Here is an 8,625-nt window from a genome sequence, read left to right as displayed (position 1 = left end):
AGCATCCCATAAGGTCCCCTGAGCACTGCCAGGAATTATTTCTAAGCACAGAGCCAGAAGTAACCCCTGAGCATTACCAGGTGTGGCCCAGAAACAAACAACAAACAAACAAACAACAAGAATGCTCAGGTTAATCAGATAAGTTCAAAGGTAGTTAAGTACTATTTCCACTATTTGCCACTGTGCTTGGTTCCTAGGCTTATTGTGGTTCTGTTTTTTGTTTGTTTGTTTTTTACTTTTTGGCACATTTCCTGTTTAAAAAATTGTGAGGTAGTCATTGCTTCAGGGAAAGATCATTAAAACTACAGAAATACATAAGTCAAATCCTAGCTTTAGAGTTACAAAATATGTTTGAAAATAGAAGATACAGACAATATAGTTTGGAAAAATAGAAATTTGTATTTCAAAATATTAAGAATTGAGAATTCCAAAAATATTTGACTAGAAGGAGCTAGAGAACATATTACCAACCAGAGTCTGGAATTTGCACCCTGTAGCAGACAAAAGGAAGGTGTCCTGAGCTGAGGGAAGGGAGCTACAGGGACTCAAGCTAGTTGGTGTTATTCCTTGGGGGTCGGGAGAGAACTCCTAGGGGAATTCTAGTGAGGAAAGATAAAGAAATCTGTAATATAGCTGATAGATTTGGGACACTCAGAAAATTTTATTTACTGGGTTCACAAGACTGTCTTTTGTTTATCCTCACACACAGAGAGAGTAGAGGTGGGTAGATGCAGTGCCTAGAATGGTTGGCCTTGAGGCAGTAGATTAGCATTAGGAGAATAGCAGAATGAATCAAGTAGCACAAAGAGGTACGGCCAAAAAAAGGGGGTGGGGGGGGCGGAGCGGTGGTGCAAAGGCATAAGGTGCCTGCCTTGTGCGTGCTAGCAGCCTAGGATGGACTGCGGTTCGATCCCCCGGTGTCCTATATGGTCTCCCAAGCCAGAAGCGCATTTCTGAGCGCATAGCTAGGACCCTGAGCGTCCATGGGTGTGGCCCCAAAACAAAACAGAACAAAAAAAGAGATATGGAAGCCACCCAAAGGTGCTGAACTTGGAGTGCAGATGGTCAGGAGAACTAAGCCGTTTACAGATTGATACTAGAGGCTGAGCAGAGGTGGAACTTGAGCTGCTGGAGAACTGATGGTGAGAGTGGAGTAGCTTCCTCCTCCCATCAGCTGCACCTAAACTTCCTCAGAGCCAGTGTCAAGCTGGGAAAGGTACAGAATTGGGAGTGAGGCTGAGCAGCTAATAAAACCATAAGTTCATTATCAGTGCATAAGTAACAAACAATGATTTGAGAGTTCAAATGGCAATTAAATTCAATGTATTGAGCAAGAATGGAAAGGTTGCTATTGGTTATAGTCTGAGATGCTTATCTGCCACATTGGCCAGTCTAATTCAGCATGATACTGGTAAAGGTAGAAGAACAGGATCTGTGGAAGTTCAGAAAAGGACACCAGATCTATTCAGGGATAAGAGTGTCAGAGGAAGCTTTGGGAGGACATGACACTGCAATGAAAAGAAAGAGTGATATTGCCCAAGAAACAAGGTAAGAGTTCGTCTTACAAAGGACAAAGGTCATGCACATTTATAGAGGTTTGACAATGGGTAACTGGTCATGTGGAGCGATCATTTAGACTTTATACTTCATGGACAGAATTGTTCCACTGGTTTGAGGTATGTTTTGTGAATGTTTGTGAATGTTTGAAAACTAAGATATCGCTGTACACCACAGGTGTAGGATCAGGAGGCAGTTGAGTGATGGACCTGCATACTTGGCAGTTCTTGAGTATATAGACGCCGTGCTAGCTTTGTGGTAATTTCTTTGTGTGCATGAAATCCCTAATTAAGATAGAAATTTGTGATGTAGCTGTTTCCTTATCACAATTAGACTGGTTAGATCCAGATAAGTAGAGCAGCTAAAAAAAGAGCAGCTAAGCTCCTGGATGAAGGCACAGAGCTAGTGCATGGCTGTCTGGAACCAGAACTTTGTCTAGTTTCAGAGATCTTGCTTTTCATCACAAATTATCCAATGTTGGGCTTCCAGGAAGAGAGGAGGCCAACAATAAATGCTACCTTGGAGAAGAGGGTGCATAATACTAAGTTGGAGCAAAAGGGAGGCTAAGCCCAACCCAAGCATGTTATCCCCCTCAGATACACACTGTGTGAAAACCTATTCCCATATACTATTGGGCTCCTTGTTCTGGAAGAATATTCTGACTTGCACATGGATATCCCTTCCTCCAGCAGGATAGATTGTGAGACTGAAGGACCAATAAGCACAGTTGTCCCAAGTGCTCATGCTGCAGGCCACCACATTACCGCCAGACCTGAGCAGAGACATCTTTTAGCATGAAGAAGCCATATGATGGAGTAGTTGCATGTCTAGTACAGGCAAGGCTATGTGAAGGCTGAGTGCTCTGAGTGCTCTTCATGCTAAAGAATATAGAATATTTTCCCAGCCTGTAGGATTAATTGGATTTTGGTATTAATCTGATCTCACCCCACTCAGTATATGTTATTGGTTGGAAACATCTTTGAATGTAGCACCTTGGATTTGTGTTTAGACCACCTGCTCCCACCTCTAGGTGTGGTCTCTTCTTTCAGAATACACGGAATTTCAGGAAAAATGCTCTTTTGTTTCTGAAATTTCATGGAGCTTGCTGCTTCTGAGAAGCTGAAAGCTTACTTGTTGGAATTCTTGAATCAGTTTCTCCTCTGTGCGTGCGTGTGTGCGCGCGTGTGTGTGTGTGTGTGTGTGTGTGTGTGTGTGTATGTATGTATGTGTGTGTATGTTTTATTTCCTAGATTGACATTTGATTCCAGATCCGCTTCTCTCCAGTGTTTTGGCTTTAGAACCAGAGGATTAATTCTATTGCTGCCTTACAAATGGCAGGAAGTCTGGAAGGGAGCACATTGGTTCAGCAGAAATACACCACTGAAACTACAGTCTGAGAGGTGGTTCTGAGAACATACCCAGATCACAGAGGGACTGCAGGGGAGTGGCAGGTCTTAGAAAAACTCTTGTGGGGAAAGTTCTCTGAAATTTGAGCTGGGGAGACTGGATGGTAGCATTGCCCCAGCAAGAGCTTCCAAACTGGCCCCACCGCAGTTAGCTTCTGAGTTTATCATTTGTCAGCTATGTGAGTTGGGATCCTTATTTGCTCTCTGAGCTTCACTTTCTCTGCAAGTAAGTAAACCTGAAGTAGTTTTCACATCTATTGGAACACTGTGGGAGTAGTGCCTGGCACAAAGATGTATGAATTAAATGATACTGAAAACAAAAATCTCAGAAAATCCACACTTGCAATGACTACTCTATACCAGACATTCTACTCAGCTCTGTGCTGATACTCTCCTGCTTAATGTTCTTAGCAGCTGAGTGGGGTTGGCAGTACTTTTTTATTCTAGAGGTAGAAAAGGATGCAAAGGTAGGTGAATCATTTGTTCAGGATCTCAGAGCTATTCACTGGTTTACACCCAAGCCACGCAGTTTGCCTTCATTAGTCTCTGTAGCGTTGTGATTTAAATGATGTCTCATAATGGACAAAAGCCCATGAAAGTATAAAAATCAGCTTACATTGCAGAAGACACTCTCATTCCCTCCCAGCCTGTATACATCTAATACTTATAACAGTGAGACCAAAATGAATCCACATTTCTAGAAACCAAATAAATGACCTCCTGTAGGCTTTATACCCCTGGTCAAGAATCTCCTTAAAGAAGGGATTTGCCTTAAGAGGTCCAGAAAATGGAGCATCATGGGCATTCTTTGTGCTCTGTGCTTTGCTTCCTAGCTTCTGTGCTTATGGATTGTATGGATGCTGCCTTAAAGGACACTTCTCCCCTACATTAGAGCTCCTCAGTTTCTGCAATAGTGAGATATGCTAAGTCTGCAGGGAAACCTGCTCTTGTTTCAGTGACCAACTGGGTTCTTGTGATTAGTACTCAACTCTAAAATACTCCCTACCCTGTATACCAATCACCCTCATCTCTGTCTTAGGCCAGTGTGTTTTGCCATTATATTCACCTGTGAGTGGGATGAAATAGTTCATGGACAGAAGCTCTAGTGCAGGACGTTTATAGTATCTCTTTGGGTGGAGAGGACACACCTGCCATCCTGGTGTGTTCTTGGGGAGATGTGGTTCAGCAGCCGCTTTGGATAGAGAAATTGTGTTGCACTTTCATGGGCCAGAGAAGGGTGAGGGTTCCCTATGAGATGTGCCAGTTACACTTTGGTGGTGGTATGAACGCAGGGCTGGTCTCAGAGGTTTAGGCACATCGAGGTTCTGAGAGACTCAGAAATGAGATGTGAGAAAATAGAATTAAAAAAAAGTCTGGGTAGATTTATTTTTGATGTTCTTTGAGAGATGTAAATTAGAATTGTATTTTAATTAATTTTGCTTTTTGGATATATTGCTTTGACTTTGATATTTAATCAAGATGGACCTACATGAGGGTCCCAGAACTTGCTATCTAAAAATTAAAAGACAATATTTCATTGAGGTATTATAGTTTATAATAACATTGAAACCATTGTTTTGTACTTGCAATACTACTATACTAGTGTCTCCATTAAATTTGTCCAGGTATCTCTGTCATTGTGCCATGTACCACTCCCCCAAACTCCCTCAGTTCATAGTTCTAATGATTATGGCTCAGATTTAGTTCTACTGGACACTGGCTATTGCCTACTTTTGTCTTCTCATGCTCCACCTATAAGCGAGGTCAACAGAACTTATTTTGGACATAATCTGTCACCTTCCCTATTGTGCTGTGAAGTTCTCAAAGAAAGACACTGTTGCCATATTCATCTTTATCTCCTCAGCTTCAGGCGATTGGCTAAGCACAGAGTGTTGGTGTCCTTGTGTTGGGTTGAATGAAGGGGACCAGCTTCTTTTGTCTCATTGGGCACTTATTACATCAAACAAACAGCCATATGCTTCTGGATGCTCTGAGTCCAGGTTCATGCCTGCAGTTGAAGCAGTGAAAGCTGGATTTATATCCAGACTTGCTCTCTATCTCATACCCTTGTCTCAGGGGCTTGAGAGACCAAGTGGAATACCTGGTGCAAATCCAGGTTAAACCCTTCAGAGTCTTTTCACTGATTCACATTGGACATTAACGGACAGTGAGGGCTGCCAGCCTGTGAAGGTGCTTTCTGCACTCCACACAGTCCCCAAAGCTGCTTCCTCTACAGGCACTCAGTAGTCTCCAGAAGTAGTCATTTCCCCCTGCAAACAGTAGGCTCTGGGCACAGCATGCAGTTTCTTTCGGGGGTTAGGGAAGAGAAATTAAGGATTTTATTGAATGTATGTCAATTAAATGTCAATTTCAGAATTCTTTCTTTCAGTTTTTCAAACTTCCATCTTTTCTTCACTTTGGGCCTTGCTGTGTACATTTTGTGTGATGTTTTTTTTTCTGCCCCTCCCAGATCTGTTGATCCACTCCTCAGCTTTAGAGACCCTTCTACACAGCTTTCCTCAAGTGCCTCTTCCATTAACATCTGGTGTCCTGCCAAGTGTTCCTTCTTCAACACCCACCCACCCCCATATATCTTGGTTTTATGAGAGTGGGAGCCTGTGAAGGACTATCTCCTGGACAGATTCCCTCAGTCTCAACCACTGGGCTGTGTTGGAGCAGCTCTCATCTTGTCATGTGGGTGGTATGGGAACTTCAGTATGAGTGACAGGACAGCTTTCTAACATGGCATCTCTAAAATCTGTTGAATCACCTGGAAATGAGTTTGCTAAAGATGGTTATGATTTGAACAGAAGCTTTGGCTGAATGTACTACAAATGGAAAACGAAGATGTGAAAAAAAAAAAACCCCAGCCAATTTATCAAAGGGAGCTTAAAGTCCAAAAATCTGATGGCTAGCATAGATGAGAAAACTCCCTTCATATTTGTCTGTGGCTGGGCCACTATTCTTTTTTTTTTTTCTTTTTTTTCTTTTTTCTGGTGCTCGAAGAAATCAGTCTTTCTTATTAGGATCTCTTTTTAGAACATAACCATGCTTCTTGTAGGCTTTGCCTGGTGAAGGCACAGTGTAGAAAATGACCTCCATATGCAGGCCTCTTGAGACATATCTAGCCCCATCTTAATGATCACTAATTTTGAGTTTGAGATGTGCATTTGAAATATATTACTCTAATGTATGCTCAGTATTGAAGTTTCTGTTAAATAGCCTAACAGGTTAATAATGATGGCAACATAATTATAATAACAATTATTGTTATTATTTTGGTTTCGGGGTCACACACGGCAGCGCTCAGGGGTTACTCCTGGCTCTTTGCTCAGAAATCATTCCTGGAAGGCTCAGGGGACCATATGGGATGCTGGGATTCAAATCACTGACCTTCTGATTGCAAGGCAAATGCCTTACTTCCATGCTATCTCTCCGGCCCCATAATTATTTTTTAATCCAAGTTCATGACTTTTCTGAACTCTTTTATTCTCAGTTGTTATCTTTCAGAAGAGACATTCTTTGGGGGTTTTGAATGGTAGGCAGCTTAGATGTAGGTAAGGAGAAATGACTTGTTGGCTAGCCCTGACTGCAGTGGCCTCAGCAGATAGTGACCATGCCCAGGCCTGCAAAGACAGATGTGAGATTTGACAACTCACTCATACAGTGGCATTCCCAATTTGGCGGTCAGGAACCAGAAAGCCAACTTCTGGATGGATGCATCACAACATGATTACTTATTTTACTCCCCCAACTCATCTAACATTTTTTTCAACTAGATTCTTTGTATTCACTTTCTGTCTATCTGTAATATCCAGAGTGCTTTCTATTTTTCAGATTTGTTCTGGCCACAAACAAACCCAGCTGTGTCCTAATATTTCTGGCACTCTGCTGAGTGAATGAACCTGTCTATGTCTCATCAGCCTAACACTTAGCTAAAAAGGTTTGCTGTGCAAACTCATGGGGCATTACATACAAAACATTTTTCACTTGAAATTATTTCTTCCAGTACAAGTTAGGAACCTTTGAGTTAATTAAGCATGGGTATATGTTAGGATGAGTATGAGTATGTTAGAATCCTCTCAAAGGTGTAATTGCTTTGAAAACCAGACAGTAGGATCCTATACTTCTGTATAAGGAGAGGATAGTTTAGAGTTAGTGAAAATACCATTAAAAATAAAAACTATAATTATTGGTATTGGCTAGTTGCTTCTGCTAATCTCAAATGTGGTCCTCAGGGCAATTGCACCATAACTGCATGGCTCAGAAAAACCTAAAGTCTAGAAGGGTTGTATTTGGTAATGGCAATAATGTCAAACACCTTAGACTTTGGGTAATTTCTTTTCTTCCATTATTAATATATATAAGCAACAGTATTATGCAACAGAGAAATTGCCTTCATCACTCAAACTATTTTATCAGATTAATAAGAACATATAAAGTATTTCCACTGAATTCCTTGAATACTTGCTGGATTCCAAATTATTTTGTGTTGAATAGCTGGAGTGGTTGTATAGTGGGTAGGATACTTGCCTTGCATGCAACCAACCCCCGTTCAATTCCTAGTATCCCATATGTCTCCCTCCCCAGGAGTAACTCCTAAGTGCAGGTGCTAGTAGTAGCCCCTGAGCATCACAGTTATGTCCTTAAAAACCATCTTTTTTGTGTTAGAAACATATTTGTCACTATGAAATAGAATAAATTATCACATATAGTCTACCAAGAACTAGAAATTGGAAAGGTTAAGGGAGCTCCTTAAAAGGTAATGGTCAGTAATGCATATAGGTCCTAAATGAGAGATTTGGAAAACTGGAGAAGTGATTTTTCTGCATTCTATAAGACTGTCTGAAAAGTTTGATTTACTTATTATTTGGGGGAGGGGTCTGTGGGGCTTGAGGCTATCTAATGGTGCTCAGGACTTATTCCTTCCTCTGTACTTGGAAATCACTCACTTGGTGGTCACTCAGATTCTGATTCTGTGATTAGGGATAACTTCCAGCTGTACTCTGAGGACCCTGTGTTGTGTCAGCAATTGAATCTGGGTTAACCCTGTGTAAAGCATACATCTAACTCTTGTATTATCTTTCTGATTACAAAGTTTGATTAATTAAAAAGAAAAGAGCTAGAAAGGTTCTGGATATAATTATAACCTGATCAGAGAGAGGGAGATCTCTACAATAATACTGGAATATTCTATCACACAGATGCACCTTTCCAATTGTGAGAAGATTGAAGCCCCATGCATCTTAGCTGATGCCAGTAAACTTAGGCTCCACTTAAAATGCAGACCCAACACTTTTCTTAAGATGTGACTTTTCTATGTGGATGAACTTGGGTATTTCTGTGAGACAGAAGGGGATTAAACTAAAAGTAACATTGGCAATAATATCTAATGTTTAAATAGCATGGATATTGGTATTCCCAAAGTTGGCTTAATTGTCTTTTTTTTTTTCACCTACTTGTGCATCTTCAGGTTTTGGTCTCAAAATTCTTTTACTCTCTTTATGCTTTTACATTTGTGTGAAAACACTAAATCACTAAATTTGATTGATGAAAGCTGATTTTGCTTTCTTGAAATACAGATTACATTTCCAGTTGGCTGCTTCAGAAATCCATTTAGTCAGTGGAATTGTTGTAAAGAAGGCCCTTGCAAGCTATATTT

The sequence above is a fragment of the Suncus etruscus genome, chromosome 14 (genome assembly GCF_024139225.1).
Source record: "Suncus etruscus isolate mSunEtr1 chromosome 14, mSunEtr1.pri.cur, whole genome shotgun sequence".
In the NCBI taxonomy this organism is placed as follows: Eukaryota; Metazoa; Chordata; class Mammalia; order Eulipotyphla; family Soricidae; genus Suncus; species Suncus etruscus.
The sequence above is the reverse complement of the archived record's forward strand: the minus strand, read 5'-3'. Positions refer to the sequence as shown.